The sequence below is a fragment of the Oryx dammah genome, unplaced genomic scaffold, assembly GCF_014754425.2.
Source record: "Oryx dammah isolate SB20612 unplaced genomic scaffold, SCBI_Odam_1.1 HiC_scaffold_3, whole genome shotgun sequence".
Lineage (NCBI taxonomy): Eukaryota > Metazoa > Chordata > Mammalia > Artiodactyla > Bovidae > Oryx > Oryx dammah.
In genome coordinates, this window is record NW_024070187.1 from 108,703,681 (window position 1) to 108,728,161 (window position 24,481).

A 24,481-nucleotide genomic window follows, 5' to 3' on the forward strand; every position below is an offset into this window, starting at 1 on the left:
TCCCTTGATATCTCTAATTTTCTTGAAGAGATCTCTAGTCTTTCCCTTCTGTTGTTTTCCTCTATTTCTTTGCATTGATCACTGAAGAAGGTTTTCTTATCTCTTCTTGCTATTCTTTGGAACTCTGCATTCAGATGCTTATATCTTTCCTTTTCTCCTTGGCTTTTCGCTTCTCTTGTTTTCACAGCTATTTGTAAGGCTTCCCCAGACAGCCATTTTGCTTTTTTGCATTTCTTTTCCATGGGGATGGTCTTGATCCCTGTCTCCTGTACAATGTCATGAATGTCATTCCATAGTTCATCAGGCACTCTATCTATCAGATCTAGGCCCTTAAATCTATTTCTCACTTCCACTGTATAATCATAAGGAATTTGATTGAGGTCATACCTGAATGGTCTAGCGGTTTTCCCTACTTTCTTCAATTTCAGTCTGAATTTGATAATAAGGAGTTCATGATCTGAGCCACAGTCAGCTCTTGGTCTTGTTTTTGTTGACTGTATAGAGCTTCCCCATCTTTGGCTGCAGAGAATATAATCAATCTGATTTCGGTGTTGACCATCTGGTGATGTCCCTGTGTAGAGGCTTCTCTTGTGTTGTTGGAAGAGGGTGTTTGCTATGATCAGTGCATTTTCTTGGCAAAACTCTGTTAGTCTTTGCCTTGCTTCATTCCGCATTCCAAGGCCAAATTTGCCTGTTACTCCAGGTGTTTCTTGACTTCCTATTTTTGCATTCCAGTCCTGTATACTGAAAAGGACTTCTTTTTTGGGTGTTAGTTCTAAAAGGTCTTGTAGGTCTTCATAGAAAGGTTCAACTTCAGCTTCTTCAGTGTTACTGGTTGGGGCATAGACTTGGATAACTATGATATTGAATGGTTTGCCTTGGAAACGAACAGAGATCATTCTGTCGTTTTTGAGATTGCATCCAAGTACTGCATTTCGGACTCTTCTGTTGACCATGATGGCTACTCCATTTCTTCTGAGGGATTCCTGCCCACAGTAGTAGACATAATGGTCATCTGAGTTAAATTCACCCATCCCAGTCCATTTTAGTTCACTGATTCCTAGAATGTCGACGTTCACCCTTGCCATCTCCTATTTGACCACTTCCAATTTGCCTTGATTCATGGACCTGACATTCTAGGTTCCTATGCAATATTGCTCTTTACAGCATCGGACCTTGCTTCTCTCACCAGTCACATCCACAGCTGGGTGTTGTTTTTGCTTTGGCTCCATCCCTTCATTCTTTCTGGAGTTATTTCTCCACTGATCTCCAGTAGCATATTGGGCACCTACTGACCTGGGGAGTTCCTCTTTCAGTATCCTATCATTTTGTCTCTTCATACTGTTCATGGTGTTCTCAAGGCAGGAATACTGAATTGTTTGCCATTCCCTTCTCCAGTGGACCACATTCTGTCAGACCTCTCCACCATGACCCTCCTGTCTTGGGTTGCCCCACGGGCATGGCTTAGTTTCATTGAGTTAGACAAGGCTGTGGTCCTAGAGTGATTAGATTGACTAGTTTTCTGTGATTATGATTTCAGTGTGTCTGCACTCTGATGCCCTCTTGCAACACCTACCATCTTACTTGGGTTTCTTTTACCTTGGGCGTGGGGTATCTCTTCATGGCTGCTCCAGCAAAGCACAGCTGCTGCTCCTTACCTTGGATGAGGGGTATCTCCTCCCACCACCCTTCCTGACCTTCAATGTGGGATGGCTCCTCTAGGCCCTCCTGTGCCTGCACAGCCACCACTCCTTGGGCATGGGGTTGCTCCTCCAGGTCGCCGCCCTGGCCTCGGGCATGGGGTTGCTTCTTCCTGCCGCCGCCCCTGGCCTCGGACGCAGGGTGGCTCCTCTTGGGTGCCACCCCTTAATCCAACATAACTGGTGGTATTAAGAGAAACAGAAGCTCATAGGAGAATACCTTGTGAAGTTGGAGACAGAGATTGGAGTGGTCTTTCTAGAAGCCAAAGAACACCAAGTATTGATGACTGCTACCATAAGTTCAGCTTCCCTGGTGACTCAGATGATAAAAAGTCTGTCTGCAATGCAGGTGACCCAGGTTCCATCCCTGGGTTGGGAAGATCCCCTGGAAAAGGGAATGGCTAGCCACTCCAGTATTTTTGCCTGGAGAAGCTAAAGGAAGTCAAGGAAGGAATGTTCTCAAGAGCCTTTGGAAAACATATGGGCAATCTGACACCTTGACTTCAGGTATCTAACCTTCAGAACTGTAGGTGAATAAATGCCTGTTGTCTTAAGCCACTCAGTCAGTGCCTGGAGACAAGTTACTAGCATCTGTGTGATGTCCAGAGCCAAGAAATGCCCCAACACATTCTCCTTACAGCCTAGAGTCAGACAGAATTCAGAGATACAAGACTGCGCACTCCCTGGACACTGGGACAATGGTTTGCCCATCCTTGATCACAACTAACAGACAATAATTGCCTACGGGTTTCAACTGAACTGTATTTTTAAGTCAGTGCCTTGAATTAAGGAAATGGGAGGAGGGAAAAAAATAAAAACTATGCAAATTGTAGATGGTCCAAAATTTGAAGACTTTTTTGATGTAAAAATTAAAGAAGATAAAATCACAACTTGGATAGCAGACAAAATATAACAAGTGTAATAGAATTATAATGGAAAGGTTCAAACAAGATAAGGAAGACCATGTCCTATGGTCTTTAATAAGGTGTAAAGATGAGAGTCACTAAGAAAATAATCTGGACTAGGGAGTGAGCCTGCCAGCAGGGTCCAGGACCAAATCCACTCAGAGAAATGGTTTGGGATGGGAATTATAGAATGCCAAGGCTCTGGATGTGATCTTGGTGAATCACAGCACTAGTCATCCATCCATCCATCCTACTCATATCCATGGAGCAGCTGCTAAGTACCAGGATCTCTGCACGTAGTGGCCAGGCTACCTGCCCTTGTGAATCTCACTGTCTTTCAGTGAAAAGAGACCTTAACAAACAGCATATTGTGTGTGTGTATGTTGGCAGGAGGTTTTGAAGGGAGCTGTAGGAACATACCCAGAGGTCTGTCTTGGCTTGTTGTTGTTTAGTCTTGAAGTTGCATCCAACTCTTTTGCGACCCCATGGACTATAGCCCACCAGGCCCCTCGGTTCCAGGCAAGAATACTGGAGCAGGTTGCTATTTCCTTCTCCAGGGGATCTTCTTGACCCGGGGATCAAACTCATATCTCCTACATTGGCAGATAGATTCTTTACCACTGAGCCACCAGGAAAGCACTTGTCTTGGTTTAGAAGAGACGATTTAAACCCAGATGGCTAGAATAGACAAACATTCCTCATTGAAGATGGCAGAGTAGAGGCTTCCAGGAAGACAGAGGACCATATGATAAGGTGCTATGAACTGAATGCTTAAATCACCACCACCCCACCCCAGCCAGGTTCCTATGTTAAAACTCTAATCTGCAATGTGATGGTATTTAGAAGTCTGGCCTTTGTGGGGTAATTAGGTTTTTAGATAAAATCCTGAGGGTGGGGAAACCACCCTCTTTCCCCATAGAGAGACTGTTGCTTGTTGTTCAGTCACTAAGTCATGTCTGACTCTTTGTGACCCCATGGACTGCAGCATGCTGGGCTTCCCTGTTCTTCACTATCTCCTAGAGTTTTCTCAAAGACATGTTCATTGAGTCAGTAATGCCATCCAACCATCTCATCCTCTGTCACCCCCTTCTCCTCCTGCCCTCAATCATTCTAAACATCAGAGTCATTTCCAATGAGTTAGCTTTTCACATCAGGTGGCCAAAGTATTGGAGCTTCAGCTGGTTTGATCTCCTTGTTATCAAAGAGACTCTGAAGAGTCTTCTCCAGCACCACAGCTCAAAAGTATCAGTTCTCAGCACTCAGCCTTCTTTGTGGTCCAACACTCACATCATATGATCTATAGAGAGATCAGTGCCCTTGTAAGGAGGGAAGAAGAGTTGGTGTCTTCTCCATGTTGGAGAAGACTTTGGGAGTCCCTGGGACTGCAAGGAGATCCAACCAGTCCATCCTAAAGGAAATCAGTCCTAAATATTCATTGGAAGGACTGATGCTGAAGTTGAAACTCCAATACTTTGGCCACCTGATGCAAAGAACTGACTCATTGGAAAAGACCCTGATGCTGGGAAAGACTGAAGGCAGGAGAAGAAGCGGATGAAAGAGAATGAGACAGTCGGATGGCATCACTGACTCAATGGACATGAGTTTGAGTAAGCTCCAGGAGTTGGTGATGGACAGGGAGGCCTGGCGTGCTGCAGTTCATGGGGTCACAGACTTGGACATGACTGAGTGACTGAACTGAACTGAAGGAGGGGAAGAGAGACTGCAGTTCTCTCTCTCCTGCCTTCCCTCTCTGCTATATCAGGACATAGCCAGAAGGTGGCCATCTGTCAACCAGAAAGAAAGCTGTAACCACTATCCAACGATGTTAACACCCTGAGCTTGGACTTCCTGTCTTGGGAGCCGAGAGAAAACAAACATTCATTGTTTAAGCCCTTCAGTCTATGGCATTTTGTTACAGCAGGCTGAGCTGACTGAGACAGAAGCGGAGGAGATGAGAGAGGGAGCAACCACCAAGGAACTGATCCAAGTTCAGAGTGGGACGGTGGGGCAGGATTTAAGAGAATGGGAGGCAAGAGACAGCCAGAACTGGTCTTGTCTGACAGGCACCTCACCAATAATGGTGGTGGTTTAGTCATTCAGTCGCATCTGATTCTGTGCAACCCCATGAACTGTACCCTTCAAGACTCCTCTGTCTATGAGATTTTCCAGACAAGAATACAGGAGTTGGTTTCCATTTCCTTCTCCAGGGGATCTTCCCAACCGAGGAATTGAACCCACATCTCCTGCATTGCAGGTGGATTCTTTACCACTGAGCAACCAGGGAACCGTTCAACAATGATAGGGAGCTACTAACGGTGGGATCAGATGTATCTTCTAGAAAGGTCTATAGGTCAGAAGTGTGAAGAAAAGATTGGATGCCTGAAGATGGATTGAAGAAGAATAGCCTGGAAGCTGTTCAGAATTTGGTGAACAAATAATTTAAAATACTTCCATGTACAATGACCCATGATGTTAGTGAATGAGCAGAAAATTGTGAAGGGGAAATCCTGGCAGATACATGGGCCAAAGCAGGATGGGTTAGGGTTAGCAGAGGGTCTGGGAGCAGAAAGAACTTCTTGAGGCTGCAGTTGACACAAGTGAGCAGGGCTGATGGGATAACACTGGAGGTACCTTTCGCGTTCAGCCAAGGGGTGAGATCCTCCTCCGTAGGATCAGAGCAGTCAGAGTTCACATCCCAGCCCTGCCACAACCTGTGTGCTTGTGATCAATTGACTTAAGCCTGAACCTCAGCTTCCTCATCTGTAAAACTGAAGCACTACATCGAGCCAAAGGTTCAATGCTTGGTGAGTTGTCTTACTGACATGGTAGCACCTTCCCAGGGGTCTGGAACCGGTGTGGAAGCAGTGGGGTCACATTCTGGATATTCTCTGGACATCACATGAGTGCACTCTTGCTTGTCTTCTCCAGAGAGCTCTGGGAGGTTAACCTTGGACCTGTCCAAAGAGGCTGAGTGGCCAAAGCACACAGAGGTTTATGTCACATTAATACGTAGTGTTTCTTAGGACACAGAGCCAAGCAATAAGGAAGCTCTGTGGGGTCTCTGACCCTGTTTCAGGTCTTCTTGAACTTAAGATGCCTCAGCATCTTTCCTTGGCAATGACCTGGCCCTTTAGGCCCACACACGATCCTATGTCAATAGTAACACATGTCATTGCCTTCATGATGATTCTAGCAAGGAGGCTGGTAACAACCGGATGTGCCCTTTCAACAGGACACCCCTCTGCCCCTTCTCCCAGGACTAGCTGAAGGCAGCGTTCTTAACTGACCCTCAGAAGCTGGGCAGCCATGACCCAGAGAAGACGCACCATCTGCCCTCGGCCTCCAGCGGGGTGAGATGGGCCCTGATGAACACAGTTCATCTGCCCCCTGGCCCACTGCTTGCTGCGCTTTACCGGATGTTCTGCCGCCAGCAGTCTGATCATTTACCTGGCTCGCCAGGTAAGTCCTGTGGCCAAGAGGCAGCCTCAGAGCTCCAACCACGGTGGTCAAAGCCCGTTTCCACTTAGCATGTGTGTTACTCTGGCTGTGTTACTTTCTCTGTGTCCTATTTCCTCGTCTGCAACACAAGGCTAATAGTGGCATCTCATTATTGTGAGGGTCAAATGAATTAATATGTGTGAAGCACTTAATACCTCTTTATATGATTGTGATGATGCTGGTGATGGTGATGATGAGTCCAAGGGCCACTAAGGGGTAAGGAAGCCACTCTCTTCTTTGGAAGAAAGAAATCTTAGTGGGTTGCACAGGGGGGCCCCGTCTTGTCATGTGTCACCGGTTGTCACATGCTGGAATGTCCTGCCTGTGACCCTCTCCCATCTACATCAAACTAGTGTGAAAGGCAAATCTCTACAAAGCGATCATCCATGCTGTTTCCCCAACCTTCTGCAAAGGCTGAAGTATTAAAGCAGAAAGAACAAATCTAGTCTGACTCACTCATCATAGAGTAAAGACATCTAAGGACAGAGAGGGGCAGTAACCAGCCTGAGGTCACACAGCGTTGTTGGCAGAGCTGGTCTACAACCTGAGATTCTTGATGATTAACTTAAAGTCACACAACGAACCTGCAGTGATGGGAGCCACAGAGTGATCGACGTTCACTGATGACCTCCTGTGCACCAGGGATGGGGCTTCACCTTCCTGATTTCATCTAACGGGGACCCTGAGAAGCGGTTATCATTATCCCCCTTAATGGGTGAGGAAATACTCGCCAAAGTCATTTGTTCTCATTGTTTAGTCACTAAGTCCTGTCCAACTTGTGACATCTCCTCAACTATAGCCCACCAGTCTCCTCTGTCCAGGGAATTTCCCAGGCAAGAATACTGGAGTGGGTTGCCATTTCCTTCTCAGGGGATCTTCCCAGCACAGGGATCAAACCTGCGTCTCCCACATTGGCCGGCGGATTCTTCACCACTGAGTCATGCTGCTGCGTTGTGTGTGTGCTGCGTTGTGTGTGCGGCATGTGTGTTGTGTGTGTGCTGCGTTGTGCATGCAGTGTGTGTGGTGTATGTGATATGCTATAGGCGGGTGTGTGTGTGTTGTGTATGTGTATGATGTGCTATGTGTGTGTGTTGTGTGTGGTATGTGTGATGTGTATTGTGTGTGTGAAATGTGTTTGTATTCTCTGTTGCATGTGTTGTGTGTGTGATGTATTGTGTGTGTGGTGTGTTGTGTATATGGTATGTGTGTTGTGTGTGTGTGTGGTGTGGTGTGTGTGGTATATGTGATATGGTATGTGCGGTGTGTGTGTGTGTGATGTGGTGTGTATTCTGTGGTGTGTGTGACATGTTGTGTGTGTGGTATGGTGTGTGTGATGTGTGTGTGTTCTGTGTTGCATGTGTGTTGTGTTGTGTGTGTGTTGTGTGTGTGCTGTATGTTGCATGCATGGTGTGTTGTGTATATGGTATGTGTGGTGTGTGTGTGTGTTGTATATATGGTATGTGTGTGTTGTGTTGTGTGTGTGTTGTATGTTGCATGTGTGTTGTGTTGTGTGTGTGTTGTATATATGATATGTGTGTTGCGTGTGTGTGTTGTATATGTGGTATGTGTGTTGTGTGTGTGTGTGTGATGTGGTGTGTGCGTGTATGTGTGGTGTGTGTGGCATGGTGTGCGTGTGGTCTGGTGTGTGTGATGTGCGGTGTGTGTATGTATGTATCTGTGGGGTACGTGTGTCTGCTCACGGCTCATCTGATGCTCACGGGCTCATCTGATGCTCACAACAAACCTTGGAGGAGGCACCATGCTGCTCTCATTTCACACCAGGAGGAGACTGAGACCCAGAACGTTAAGCAATGTGCCCAACACACAGAGTGGGTGACACGGATGAAATGTAAAGCCCAAAAGTCAGTCCCCAGAGACCATCTTTCCCCTGAAGGAGGATGAAGTTCTTCCTCTTGTCTCTGTAGAGCCGGGAGTCAACCTAAGCCCGTGATGCTGAGAACCAGGGTCTCCCATCACCCACACTCACCCCCAGCCCCTCCTGGTGTCTGGCCACGTTGAGGGCCCTGGGGGCAGCCAGGGGCATTGTAGGGGCTTCCCTGACTGCAGAGCCAAGCAGAGTGGCCCTGACTAATCCCGCAGAGCTGGGGCCTGTGGGTGCTGTTGGAACTGCATTGAAGATTAACAGAAAAGCACGTGGTTTGTTCCTGCCTGGCTGCTGGCCAGGACCCTGAGATGGGCAGAATAACTGCCAGATGGGTTACTGAATCTCTCTGTGTTCCAGTGACGAGTATCTCAGAGTCCAGTTCCCATTCCAAGTCCAGAGAGACTCTCAGCAAATGTCATCCTTGCTTTGAGGACGCTCACCCAGCAGGTCACTTTAATTTCCAAGCTGGTGTGTTAGTGTGGTGAGCACCCACTTCCTCCCCTCCTGGCCCTTTATCTGTTTCCATTGAGCTGAGCTCCCTGAAATAAGTGGCTGCTCCCCACCCTGCCCATCACCCTCGGGAACATACAATGGACAAGGAACAACCGGTCCCCTATCAGTAGAGCCCGAGGTGCGGCTGGGAGGACAGGAAACCTCTGCCGGGGCCTCCACACCCGCTCCACCGCTGGCCACCTCGCCAGTGTGCAGCTGGAGTGAGTCACTGAACTCAAAGCACAGCATCTCTTTAGAAAGCAAAGTCCACCTCATCTTCAGACCCCATAGGTCCTGAGAAAGGATGTCTTCTCCAGTTGTGTTTGGGGGCCTTGAGATGCTGGACTCTAGGCCTGGAATCAGAGTGGGAGGATTTCTTTTCATTCCATTTCAACAACACAGCACTTCTAAGAGTGCTTGTGCTTGAAAATCTAGCTGAAGAGACATCAATGAGAACATCTCGTCTTGCTGTCAAGGTGCCTATAATCTGGGAAAGAAGGGTGAGGCCAGAAGGGGAGGAGAAGCCCCAGAGAAAGACAGAGACCCAGTGCAAAATAGCCTAAAGTGTGTTTCAACAAAAAAGTAATGAGAATCATAATCTACTCTATAGAACAGAAAAGCATGCAGCTGCAGGGCAGGGATGCAAATCCAGGCTGCCACCTGCTTTTATAAATAAAGTTTTATTGAAACATAGCCATGCCCATTTGTTTACACACTGTCCATGGTCATATTCACCCTACAATGAAAAGCTGAGAGACCATAGTCCCCTGCAAGGGCAAATTATTTACTATAGAATTTTTTCCAGAAAAATGCTTTAGACCCCCTGTCTACATGGGCACTCTCTCTCTCTCTTTTTAGTCGCTCAGTCATGTCCATCTCTTGCGACCCCATGGACTGTAGCCTGCCAGGCTCCTCTGTCCATGGGATTCTCCAGGCAAGAATACTGGAGTGGGTTGCAATGCCCTTCTCCAGGGGATCTTCCCAACCCAGGAATCGAACCTGGGTCTCCTGCATGGCAGGCAGATTATTTACCGACTGAGCTATGAGGGAAGCCCCAAACTGTTAGGAAACACATGGTAATATGTGGGTACTGGACATGTTTAATTCCACTTAATCATTCCAGCGACCTTTGCCCTGTAAGTATTATTAAATGAACTTTGCAGATGGAGGCTAAGAGAAGAAGCTGCTCAAGGTCACATAAATTAAAGAGAAGTATCTGGATTTGACCCAAAGGCACTGCTTCTTCTTCAGACACCTGTAAGCTGAGATATGCTCTCAACCTCTGCATTGGCAGATGATTCTGATTAATGATGAGGGGCTGGAGAAAGCCTTCAGGAGAGGAGGAGTGGCTGGTGGACAGCAGAGTGGCAGGAGGGAACTCAGCCAGCAGCAGAGGGGACCTTGAGAAAGAATGTTAGAACCACAGAGCCAGAAGGAGCCTTCAAGATCAAGCTCACAACACCCTTCATCTTAATCAGCTGGGGCTGCTGTCAGAAAATCCCAGAGACCGAGGGTCTTAAGCCACAGACATTCATTCTCACAGTTCTAGAGGCCGGAAGTCCAAAATCAAGGGGCAGTTTCTGTTCCTGGTGAGCGGCCACTTCCTGGCTTACAGATGCTGTTTTTCTTTTTGTTTTTTTTTTTCACAAGGATACTAGTCCAATGACGGGGCCCCTAGCTCATGACCTCATGAACCTAATTACCTCCCAAAGGCCTACTCGACATATCACCACATTCTGGGTTAGGGCTCTAACATGGAATTCGAGGGGGGTTGCAAACATTCAGTTCTACAGAAGGAACTGGAGACCAGAGAAGTAAAGGAACGCACTCAGGGTCGCACAGCAATAGACCGAGCTGGAAGCAAAACACGCCTAGAGCTTTGCAGAGTCTCAGCCTTTTCTGGGCCAATCATGCCTCCCTATCAGATGCCCTGTGTTTACTCTGGGCTGATCACCGTCCCAGGGAGCACTGGAGCTTTGTGCTGTTTGCAGTCAGAATCAAGCTAGTTGCAGGCTTGGTGTTTGTTTTACCTGCATGCCCTCATATGATAGTCGTTTCTGTTTGACCAGGTGCAGAGAAAGGACACAGAACTGGAAGTCAGCCAACCTGGCATCCTGTTTGTCATCGGCTCCATGCGTGACCTTGGATCAGTCACTTAAATACTCTGACTCCATCTGACTGTGTAAAATGTGGGGCAGAGATAGACAGCCCTTTCCTTTTGGCTCCAATTTTTCCTATCAAATAAAATTGATTAACATAGAGATCGTTAAGGGACCAAAGACCACACACCCGTCTGCTGGTCATCCTTGCTTTTCTGTCACATTTGATCTCATCAAGTCAAGAATCAGGAATGCATTATTTGAATTTGGGAGACACACAATATTAAGGAGCAGAATTCAGGCACGCATTGCACAAAAAAGTATTAATTGAGCTTATTTTTTGTCAGGATATGCTAGGATGCAGCTGTGAATAAAACAGGGGTGATCAGACAGTGCCACGTGATGTGAGAAACACCACACAGAAAAGGAAAGGAAGAATAACAACACCAAGAGGCCCGAGAGCAAGACGGCCTGGGTTCGACCCCTGACGGCACCTAATTGCCTGTGTAGCCTTACACGCATTCTTTAATTTCTCTCATCTGTGAAACAGAGACAAAAATAGTTTAAAATAAATAAATAAAACAAGAAGCAGACTCAGATATAGAGAAGAAACTAGTGGTCACCCGTGGTTGGAAGGAGTAGAATTTCCAAACTGTTGGGTGTAAGATAGACTACAAGGATGTATTTACTGTACAGCATGGGGAACACAGCCAATAGCTTGTGAAAAATGTAAACGGAAAATAACCTCTGACAATTGTATTAAGAATGTTAAAAAAATTTTTTTAATGGTATCTGTCTCGGGTTGGCAGGGAGAATCAGTTGAGCGAATTCTTACAAAGTTCTCTAAAGTGTGCTGTGCAGCGAGGCACGCCAGCTCTCATGGAGGTGATGGAGAGGTGCTGGGTGACAAAGAAGAAGGAGAAACAGCACCTACGTGATTCAGGCCAGGGTTGGGGGCACAGCAATGCGGGCTCCCCAAGGCAGGTGACATCAAACTGAAGTCCAAAGAACCAGCCGGAGTCAGAGTGGTGGAGGGCGAGGGTGGGGAGTCTCCCAGGAAGGGGGAATCTCATGTGTGAAGTCCCTCAGACAAGGGAAAATAGTAGTTTTGGGGAACCAAGAAGTGGGTGACAGGTGAGGCTGGGAGACCAGCCCAAGTCTGATACCAAAGGCTTTCTAATCCCCGTCTCCCACTCTGGAGCTAGAGCTGTATAACCCACCACACAATTTACCTGCTCAGCCATGTGAAAAGCACTGGAGGAATCCCGCCTTAGGGGCCACGGGGGCGCTGGGGGTTGGAGTTTGGTCAAGCAGGAATTTTGTCCAAAGCTGCCAGGGACAGAAGGATCAGGGTGTGGGCTGGCTGCATACAGTCAGGCTCAGCCAGAGAAAGAGCCAGAGCAGCTGGAGCGGAAAACAAAGCCAAGAGGGCAGAGGGCAGCCAAGTAGAACAGGAAGAAAGCAGAGAGAGAGGGAGCTTATGGAAAAGAAGAAGTCATGGGGCTCAAGACAAGTGTCCAAGGAAGGCCGGAGGGCCAGCAGCCTGTGTGAAGGGTCCTGATCACAGGGTCCATGGGGGCACCAGGCGGCTTGACAGCCAAGGGTCTGGATGGTTGCCCAGCACCCTCACGTGCTCATGAGGCTAGTCAAGGTGAGCTCGGGGAAGATCTCTGTCAGACCTGTGCTCAAGCACTGCCTTGTCTTGCCCTGGTGGGATGAGGGGTCTTTTAGGGGGACTTTTTACCACCATCACCCCCAGGGTGTCTAGGAGGAAAGTGTTAGGAGAAACAGCTTTCAACAGCCTCTGCTCTAAAGCCAGAAGGTCTATGATGACCACTGTACCTCCATCTCAAGTCCGTGTGAGTGTAGATTGTAATGGAGCTGTTGGATTATCTTTTTATGAGGATTACATACAGCTGCTTCATGCTTGAAACAGAGTGCGTCCTCTGTGTTATTAAGTAGTTTGGTTTAGCTTTACCCACCTATAGAGGAAAGTTTATCTAAGCCTATATTCTAGGCTCCCTGTTGGCTGTTCAGAATATGAAGAGTATGTCATAGTCCCTGCCCATAAACGGCTTACAGTCTAATGAGTAAATCAGGCAAGGGAACGGTGAGTTCTAGCGGCTGGGGCAGAGAGAAGCCAGTGGTGCTGGGGAGGCTGGATGAGCTTGATGAAGGGAAAAATGGGTTGGAAACAGATGTATAGATAGTAAATGCAGACTGACCTGTCCAAATGACTCACACTTCTAACAATGATCCAGGGAGGGAAGAGGAACAAATACTGACAAAAACAAGAACTACTGGGGACTTCCCTCATGGTCCAGTGGTTAAGACTCCATGCTTCCAACTCAGGGGGCACGGGTTCGATCCCCAATCAGGGAACTGAGTTCCCATATACTGTGAGGTCAAAAAATTTAAAACAAACAAAAATAAGAACTATGAAGATAAAGTGATGATAGAGTTCTGAGAAGGTACTGCCATATCACCAACCCCTGGGCCACCTCTTAGAGAAGACCTTCTTCTCCGTTATTAAAGGGAAAAAAGTTGCTGACAGACATTGCTTTTGTGGCTCGGGAGAAATAAGTACTTCAAAACATTACCAACAAGTTGCTACCGAGTCTCCTTTTCTTCCTGATATTCAGGCTTTTGGGTTCTTATTGTTCCCCATTGATTTACCATGCAATAAAAATAAATATGAAAGGCAATGGATTTGTCCTATGGAAAAAAGAAGGTATCAGCGAGTTTCAAATACATTTGGGGTTTTATTTCTATTTGAATTTCATGTTTTAAAATGTGAATATATTAAGAGATAGGATAATGATCATTCTAAGTGACTCCATCATCGAAACATTTAAAACAAGAAAAACGTTTTTGCCTACAAAGCAAAGTGAAAATGGAAGTAGCTACCAGGTAATCAGAATAATTTAAGGCTCCATAACATCACTTTTTTTTGTTTTCTGTGTTACAAATAGCGTGAAAAGAAGAGAAGTGAAAAGCAAAGGAGAAAAGGAAAGATATACCCATTTGAATACAGAGTTCCAAAGAATAGCAAGGAGAGATAAGAAAGCCTTCCTCAGTGATCAGTGCAAACAAACCAAGGAAAACAACAGAATGGGAAAGACTAGAGATCTCTTCAAGAAAATTAGAGATACCAAGGGAACGTTTCATGCAAAGATGGGCTCAATAGAGAAGAGAAATTGTATGGACCTAACAGAAGCAGAAGATATTAAGGAGAGGTGGCAAAAATACATGGAAGAACTATACAAAAAAGATCTTCACAACCCAGATAACCATAATGGTGTGATCACTCACCTAGAGCTAGACATCCTGGAATGTGAAGTCAACTGGGCCTTAGGAAGCATCACTATAAACAAAGCTAGTGGAGGTGATGGAATTCCAGTTGAGCTACTTCAAATCCTGAAAGATGATACTGTGAAAGTGCTGCACTCAATATGCCAGCAAATTTGGAAAACTCAGTAGTGGGCACAGGACTGGAAAAGGTCAGTTTTCATCCCAGTCAAAGAAAGGCAATGCCAAAGAATGTTCAAACTACCACACAATTGCACTCATTTCACATGCTAGCAAAGTAATGCTCAAAATTCTCCAAGCCAGGCTTCAGCAATACGTGAACTGTAGACTCCCAGATGTTCAAGCTAGTTTTAGAAAAGACAGAACCAGAGATCAAATTGCCAACATCTGCTAGATCATGGAAAAAGCAAGAGAGTTCCAGAAAAACATCTATTTCTGCTTTATTGACTATGCCAAAGCCTTTGACTGTGTGGATCACAAGAAACTGTGAAAAGTTCTGAAAGAGATGGGAATACCAGACCTCCTGATCTGCCTCTTGAGAAACCTATATGCAGATCAGGAAGCAACAGTTAGAACTGGACATGGAACAACAGACTGGTTCCAAATAGAAAAAGGAGTACATCAAGGCTGTATATTGTCACCCTGCTTATTTAACTTATATGCAGAGTACATCATGAGAAACGCTGGGCTGGAAGAAGCACAAGCTGGAATCAAGATTGCCAGGAGAAATATCAGTGACCTCAGATACGCAAATGACACCACCCGTATGGCAGAAAGTGAAGAGGAGATAAAAAGCCTCTTGATGAAAGTGAAAGAGGAGAGTGAAAAAGTTGGCTTAAAGCTCAATATTCAGAAAACGAAGATCATGGCATCTGGTCCCATCACTTCATGGGAAATAGATGGGGAAACAGTGGAAACAGTGTCAGACTTTATTTTTTGGGGCTCCAGAATCACTGCAGATGGTGATTGCAGCCATGAAATTCAAAGACGCTTACTCCTTGGAAGGAAAGTTATGACCAACCTAGATACATATTCAAAAACAGAGACATTACTTTGCCAACAAATGTCCATCTAGTCAAGGCTATGGTTTTTCCAGTAGTCATGTATGGATGGGAGAGTTGAACTATAAAGAAAGCTGAGCACTGAAGAATTGATGCTTTTGAACTGTGGTGTTGGAGAAGACTCTTGAGAGTCCCTTGGACTGCAAGGAGATCCAACCAGTCCATCCTAAAGGCAGTCAGTCCTGAGTGTTCATTGGAAGGACTGATGTTGAAGCTGAAACTCCAATATTTTGGCCACCTGATGCAAAGAGCTGACTCATTGGAAAAGACCCTGATGCTGGGAAAGACTGAAGGCAGGAGAAGAAGGGGACAACAGAGGATGAGATGGTTTGATGGCATCACCGACTCCATAGACATGAGTCTGAGTAAACTCTGGGAGTTGATGATGGACAGGGAGCCCTGGCGTGCTGCAGTCCATGGGGTCACAAAGAGTCGGACACAACTGGGCAACTAAACTGAACTGATGGCAAAACCCACAATATTGTAAAGTAATTAGCCTCCAATTAAAATATATTAATTAATTTACAAAAAAGAGAGAGAGAGAGACGGATATGACTGAATGACTAACATATTAAAAAAAAGAAAATACTGTTGTCCAGCCACGGCACAGGCTAGTCTGGAAAGAGCGGCAGGACTCGCTCAGGGAGCAGTCACACGGGAGGAGGCAGGACAGTTTAGAAACGACAAAGCAACAGACTTAGTTCAGGGCTCCTGGGAGCCAGCTGACGCCAGATCCCCGCGAGCGCCTCCAGCTACTGCCCCCCGGTCCAGCCTGACTAGTAAGACTGGTGTTTCCTCTACAGCTACTGTGTGGACACGTCAGGAAGCACCTCCGCCAACCCACGCCCCCCAACCCCCATGCACTGAAAACAGAGCTGATCCTACTTATAAAACCTGGCGAAGGCTCTCTGACTGAGACAGAGCTTGGCAACTGTCTAAATGTTTTCTCTAAAGGACCAGACAGTAAATATTTTAGACTTTGTCAGTCACTTACCGTGGCTCACATAGTTTCCTTTTTTTTATTTTTGCTTGTTTGTTTAATGACCATTTTTAAATGAAAAAAAAAAATAAAGTCTTAACTTGAGCAGTATAAAAACAATCCATGGGTGAGAATGTGAGGACCTCTGGACAGGGACTTCTTTCCTTTCTTTTTTAAAAAAGAAAATAAACAGAGATCCTGAGAATTGTTCCAAAATTGCTAAGAAATATGACATGGAGTCTTATCCAGTCTTTTTCTTTTAATTGAAGTCTAGTTAATTTGCAATGTTTTGTTAGATTCTAGTGTACAGCAAAGTGACATATGTACACACACCTTGTCTAATCCTAATTGATTTCCTGAGAGACAGCCAGCACAGGCAGTTAAATACTCTGCGAGGCACCGCCAACTCCCACAGGAATGAGAGAGAGTGCTCAAGCAATCTGAGACCACAGGTATCAAATGTTCTTTACATCTTTGTGAACTCACCACAATCATGAGCTTTAACAGGATGCCTTTTCCATAATCAGAAAAGGCTAACTATTGCAATCAATGAATGGTTTGTAACACTAATGAACTGTAAGAAAAAAAAATCTGAAAAATACATAGTTTCATCTATTTTTGTTTTCACCAGAAACACAAACCATGATGCTGCACATACTTTTGAACTGAGTTGAATCGAGGATTTTACCTAAGTAGTTAACAGGAATGAAAGACTGAATATACAAATAAGTAACAGCCAGGTCATACATAAAAATAGAACTCTGACCCAAACTCTGCTGCAACCAGCCCAGGAAACCAAACGTTTATCTACAGTAATCAGCCCAGGAAACCAGCCTGCTATAAATCAGACTTGCAGTAAGTCAGACTCCTGTATCTAATAACAATCCAGAAGGCCCAACAATAACCCTTAAAACAATCCACCCCAATTGGCCAGGATTTGATTAATAACTGAGAACTTCCCTAATTTTTGCCCCTGTTTCCAACTTAAGACCAACCAGAAAAAGCCAAATTGCTGAAGCCCATTACATCCAATTAAACAGGATGCCCCACTTCTGGTTTCCCCACGTCAATACCTTCCAATCAAGACATACCTGTAGCTTTTCCTATTTTCCACTATAAAGCTTTTCTACCCCCTCTTCATCACTTCGGCACTCTCCCAAACACAAGTGATGGTGACTAATTCACTTACTCTGGTAAGTTCTGAGTAAATACCCTTTGATTTTCTCATTTGGTTAGCCTTCACTTATTTCCACAAAGTTACACTCTCTTCTTCTGTTTTGCATATTTAAATAATAAAGTTTCACCAACTTTAAGGCCCCAATTCATGATTACAAAGAATTTAAAGGTAGCTAATAACACAGGGGAGCTTTTTATTAAATATTTTGAGATGCTAAAGTTATAAGTGAGGAAAGCAAGCTACAGAGACTTTTTGTTACAATGTTCCTTCCACGACATGACACTGAGTGCCTGAAGGTGGGGCCATTTCACAAGGGGCTGGGCTGAAATGCTCTGTGAAGAACACAGAACCAAATGAACTGGTGGAACAAAATTTGTTTTGCTAAGTATCTACTATGTGCCCAGTGCTACAGCAGATATAAAGAGACATGCAGAGAAACTTGAAGAGTCGTCGAAGAAGCTCACTCACAAAAAATTAGGAACTTACATAAGCTGCACCAAAAAGGAGCAAATTCTAAAACATGTTATTTCCAAATTGTGTTCCAAAGAATAGCTGCTAAGGGAAAAAAGAAATTTCTATCACAAAAGCATTCAGAAATTAAAACTCCAACAAGAGATTTTGTAGATAGCAACAAACTGATCCTGAAGTTTATAGAGAGGGGTAAGTAGTCAATACATTTTTGACAGAGAAGAATAAAGTTGGATAACTGAGACCACTCAACTCTAAGACTTACCATAAAGCTATTGTAGTCAAGGCAGCATGATATTGGTGAAAAAAACAGAAAAATAAATCAATGGGACAGAATAGAGAGACCCGAAATATTCCTCCATAAATATAATCAACTTAACTCTGACAAAAAGAGCAAATTGGAAACAATGGAACAAAGATAATCTTTTCAACAAATGGTGCTGAAACAATTGGACATCCACGTGTAAAAAATGAATCTAGGCATAACTTTTATGCTTTTCACAAAAATTAACTCAAAATGGATCATAAAACTAAATGTAAAACTCAAAACTATTTAATTTCTAGAAGACAACGTAGAAGAAAACCTAGATGATCTTGGGCATGGTGATGATATTTTAGATACAACAACAAAGGAACAACCCACGAAAGAAATTATTTATAAGCTGGGCCTTGTTATAATTAAACCCTTCTGCTCTGAAAAAGACAAGTGTCAAAAGACTGATAAGGCAAGCCACATACTGGGAGACAAATATTTGCAAAAGACACATCTGATCAGTTAAGTTCAGTTGCTCAGTCATGTCTGACTCTTTGTGACCCCATGGACCAGGCTTCTCTGTCCATCACCAACTCCTGGAACTCATGTCCATAGAGTTGGTGATGCCATCCAATCATTTCATCCTCTGTCGTCCCTTTCTCCTGCCTTCAATCTTTCCCAGCATCAGGGTCTTTACTAATGAGTCAGTTCTTTGCATCAGGTGGCCAAAGTATTGGAGCTTCAGCTTCAGCATCAGTCCTTCCAATGAATATTCAGGACTGATTTCCTTTAGAATTGACTGGTTGGATCTCCTTGCAGTCCAAGGGATTCTCAAGAGTCTTCCCCAACACCATAGTTTAAAAGCATACATTCTTTGGCGCTCAGCTTTCTTTATGGTCCAACTCATATCCATACATGACTACTGAAAAAACCATAGCTTTGACTAGACAGACCTTTGTTGGCAAAGTAATGAATGTCTCTGCTTTTTAATATGCTGTCTAGGTTGGTCATAGCTTTTCTTCCAAGGAGCAAGCGTTTTTCTGATAAAGGACCATTATTCCAAAACACAAAGAATAAAAATCCTTAAAATTTAAAAACAAGAAAACAAACAACCAGATTGAAAATGAGCCAAAGACTTTAACGGACATTTCACCAAAAAAAAAAAAAAAAAAAACAGATACAAATAAACCATTTGGAAAGATACTTCACTCAGATGTCATCATGGAAACGCAAATTAAAACAGTATGATATTACTATATACCTGTTAGAATTGCCAAAATTGAGAACATTGACAAATCAAATGCTGGTGAGGAGATGGAGCAACAGGAACTCTCATCATTGGTAGTGGAAATATGAAATGGTACCACTACTTGAAAATAACTCCATTGGTATCTGGATGCCTCAAGGGCAAGTCAAGAATGGAAGACAAGAAGAAACTCATTGTCCATGTGGAAAACACCTAGTTTTTAGTTTCTGAATAAGGATCCACCCAAAGTTGGTGACATTGAGAATGTCAAAACATTCCCTGCTATCAGGGAATATCTAACCAGGTCCATGTAGACCAGTTGCATCAAGATGCTTCCATACTGATACACAGAGAAGAAATTCATGCATTGGCACAAGGTAGAGAGGTGGCTGGCTTCCTCTTTACATAAAAATCAGTTTTATTCATTAAGGTAGGTTCTCAAAGTGTTACCAGTTAATACAGATGACATGATATTATACATAGGAAATCCTAAAGATGTCACCAGAAAACTACTAGAGCTCATCAATGAATTTGGTAAAGTTATAGGATATAAAATTAATACACAGCAATCTGTTGCATTTCTACAACAATGAAGTATCAGAAAGAGAAATAAGGAAACAATTCCATTTATCATCACAGCAAAATGAAGAAAATACCTAGGAATAAACCTAACTAAGGAAGTAAAACTTTATGCTCTGGAAGCCATAAGATGATGAAAGAAATTGAAGTTGATACAAACAAATGAAAATATATACCCTGTTCTTGGGTTGAAAGAATCAATATTGTTAAAATGACCATATTATTCAAGGCAACCTAAAGATTCAGTGCAACCCCTATGAAAATACTAATACCATTTTTTACAGAACTAGAACAAATAATTTTAAAATTTGTATGGAGGCACAAAGACTCCAAATAGCCAAAACAATGTTGAGAAAGAACAACAGAGCTGGAGGAATCATGGTCCATGAGTTAAGACTATACTAAAAAGCTACGACAATCAAAACAGAATGGTACTGGCAAAAAAAAAAAAAAAAAAAAAAACACACATACATCAATGGAACAGAAAAGAAAGCTCAGAAATAAACACACTCTTTGCAACCCCATGAATCACAGCATGCCAAGCCTCCCTGTCCATCACCAACTCCCGAATTCACTCAGACTCACGTCCATTGAGTCAGTGATGCCATCCAGCCATCTCATCCTCTGTCATCCCCTTCTTCTCCTGCCCCCAATCAGAGTCTTTTCTGATCAGAGTCTTTTCCAATGAATCAACTCTTCGCATGAGGTGGCCAAAATACTGGAATTTCAGCTTCAGCATCATTCCTTCCAAAGAAATCCCAGGGCTGATCTGCTTCAGAATGGACTGGTTGGATCTCCTTGCAGTCCAAGGGACTCTCAAGAGTCTTCTCCAACACCACAGTTCAAAAGCATCAATTCTTTGGCGCTCAGCTTTCTTCACAGTCCAACTCTCACATCCATACATGACCATAGGAAAAACCATAGCCTTGACTGGATGGACCTTTGTTGGCAAAGTAATGTCTCTGCTTTTGAATATGTATCTAGGTTGGTCATAACTTTTCTTCCAAGGAGTAAGCGTCTTTTAATTTCTTGGCTGCAGTCACCATCTGCAGTGATTTTGGAGCCCCCAAAAATAAAGTCTGACACTGTTTCCACTGTTTCCCCATCTATTTCCCATAAAGTGATGGGACCAGATGCCATGATCTTCGTTTTCTGAATGTTGAGCTTTAAGCCAACTTTTTCACTCTCCTCTTTCACTTTCATCAAGAGGCTTTTTAGCTCCTCTTCACTTTCTGCCATAAGGGTGGTGTCATCTGCATATCTGAGGCTATTGATAATTCTCCTGGCAATCTTGATTCCAGCTTGTGTTTCTTCCAGTCCAGCGTTTCTCATGATGTACTCTGCATAGAAGTTAAATAAGCAGGGTGACAATATACAGCCTTGACGTACTCCTTTTCCTATTTGGAACCAGTCTGTTGTTCCATGTCCAGTTCTAACTGTTGCTTCCTGACCTGCATATAGATTTCTCAAGAGGCAGGTCAGGTGGTCTGGTATTCCCATCTCTTTCAGAATTTTCCACAGTTTATTGTGATCCACACAATCAAATGCTTTGGTCAGAATGGCTATCCTCAAAAAGATCACTAGTGACAAATGTGGCAAAGATATGGAAAAAAGGGAACCCTTGTACACTGTTGGTAAGTATGTAAATTGGAGGAATTTCCACTATGGAAAACAGCATGGAGATTTCCTCACAAATTCAAAATATAACTGCATATGATCCAGAAATTCCACATCTGGGAATATACATGCAAAAAAATAGAAACATTAATTTGAGAAGACACATCCCCTGAAATACTCACGACAGCTTTATTTACAATTGCCAAGATATGGAAGCAACCTAAGTGTCCCTCAATAAATAAATGGATGAATAAAATGTGGCATATACATACTGTAGAATACTACTCAGCCACTAAAGAGGATGAAACTTTGCCATTTGCAGCAATGCAGATGGATCTGGAGAATGTTATGCTAAGTAAAGAAAGACAGAGAAAGACAAATACAGCACCACATCACTTATATGTGGAACCTAAGAAATACAACAACCTAATGCATGTAACAAAAATGAAGCAGACTCACAGATACAGAGAATAAACTAGTGGTTACGAGAGGTAGGCAAGGGGGACCACAGCGGGAGGTACAAGCTATTGCATGTAAGACAGGCTCAGTGATGTGCTGTGCAAATGGGGAATAAAGCCAATATTTTATGATAATGATAAATAAAGTGTAACCTTTAAAATTGTTTTAGAAAGTTTTGTATAGAAACTGTATAGAAAGTTAAAAAAAAAGATAATAAAATAAGTGTACCTGTTGTTGTTTACTTGCTAAGTCATGTCTAACTTTTTGTGACTCCATGGAGTGTAGCCCACCAGGCTCCTCTGTCCATGGGATTTCTAGGCAACAATAATGGAGTGAGTTGCCATTTCCTTCTACAGCGGAGCTTCCTGACCCAGGAATCGTACTTGAGTCTTCAGCATTGCAGGCGAATTCTTTACCGCTGAGACACTAGGGAAGCCCACAAATGTACGCCATAGAACAAGGTACTACAGTTTCTTCCTGGAATGCTAAGAGTTCAGTCTGCTACCTGATAGCTGTAAGAGGGCAAATGAGGAAGTTCCTCTGGGGGTATTTGCTTGTTATGAGTGTCTTTCTGGCATGCTACAGGCATGAGAGTTCTGTTTCTGCTTCATTTATTTTACAACTGAAACAAAAGTAGACCAAGAAGGATGTTTAATCAAAGTCATATCCAAAGAATAAATCCACTGGCAAGTTTTGAGAGATGTCTAATGGATGTCAAAAAAAAAAAAAAAAAAACCTAAACATTTCAAGCTGTTTTAGAGGTCCTGGAATTCTAGTTCAGTTAGTTCTCCTGAGAGACCTTTTTAAATTTATTTTTCAATATTTAGAACTTATTTTGTAAAGATATAAGTTCTCTGAAAACTTATTACACATACAGCATAATTTATAATCAACACAGAGATCTTCAAAGTAGGTTAACATTTTATGGAACAGAGTTTGGATTCTGTGATGGCAGTGTCTTTTGGGAAGTCCAAAATACTAATAAAATGGTTTTCATCTTCATAGTGATTGCTAACATTTATTTGTGTATACTACTTGCTGGTCAAGGTTTTTTTTTTTTTTTTAAATATGTGCAATTAATATCTGTAGCACTTGTTGCTCAGTCACGTGTGACTCTTTGCAGCCCCGTGGACTACAGCCTGCCAGGCCTCCCTGTCCCTAATATTTATTTAAGAGCAATTACGTCCTAGGCAACAGAACAGAGCAAATGTTCAGCTCTCATGGAGATCACCTTTCAGTTAGGAAAACAGACAATAAGTAAATTATAACTTATAAGATGATAAAGGTTAGAAAAGCATAAGTTATAGGAGGACAATAATGAATGCTGGGTTCAGAGGGGAAGAGAGGTGAAATTTCAAATAGTGATCAGAAAAGTCCTCATTGAGAAGGTGACATTTGGCAAAGACTTGATATGGGAGGTAAAGATGTTTATCTTATAGCCATTATCACATCGAATTCCTTCTACATCTAGATATTATGATTATCTCCATTTTATACTTGAGGAAAGGGAAACAGAGAAGCTAACTATCTGACTCAGATCATGAAACAGTGGGCAAAGCCAACATTTGGACTATGGCAAATTTGGACTATTTTAAAGCCAGAACTTTAACCACCACTGTCTGACAGTGCTTGCTAGAGATCAGGAAACTGGCTGACCCCTTACTGTTTCTCAGCTCCAGACAGGTCCTTCTATGTTCTCCCGCTGGGGATGTGAAGACTGAGATTCTTCAAAGCACAATTTTCCTTTGCTAGTCGACTTTGCTTATTGTTGTTCAGTCACACAGTCATGTCTGACTGTTTGTGACCCCATGAACTGCAGCTCGCCAGGCTTCCCTCTCCTTCACTGTCTCTCAGAGTGAAGCTCAAACTCATGTCCATTGAGTCAATGATGCCATCCAACCACCTCATCCTCTGTCGCCTCCTTTATAGATGCCGCCAAACACAGGATCTCGAAAGAAATTGGAAGCCCGAGAAGGAAGCAGGGACCTAATGCTTCACTCCAGCAAGAGCACTTCACCATGGCAGCAACAGCCTTAGTTACAGTCTGCATCCCTATTTCCTGGTTCCAGGACTAGTGGTGTGCAGAAAATTGATTCTCCAGAAAAAAATAAATAGCATTGGCCTATTTCTGTTGTATAAATACACCATTGTGGGTGACCTCAAGCTACTAAAGTTTCAACAACTGGCTCAAAAAATTCCTGGAAATTTAACAGTTGGCTCTCCTAACCCCCTGCTAGTCACCTCTAGTCCACCCTTGGCAGGAACAGACTCTCGTTATCCCCTCAGGGGTTCCACAAGCATCTAGACAACACTCCTCTTCAGCATCTGAGTCCCAGCTCCTCAGGAACACCTTTAATTTCCTCATTTCTAACCACAGTGGCCCTCCATATCCATGGGTTCTGCATCCAATGATTCAATCAACTGCAGATAAGAAACATTAAGAAAAAAAAAATTGCAGAAAGTTCCAGAAAGGAAACTAGAATGTGCAGCACGAGCAACTATTTACATAGGATTTACATTGTATCTATAACTATTTACATATCATTTATATTGTATTTACGACTATTTACATAGGATTTACATCGCATTAGGTATTATAAGTAATCTGGAGAGGAGTTAAAGTATACAGGAGAGTGTGTGTATGTTATGTGCAAATACTAATGCCATCTTATATGAGGAAGTTGAGCATCTAGGAACTTGGTATCTATGGGGTTTTGGAACCATTCTCCAGTTCAGTTCAGTTCAGTTCAGTTG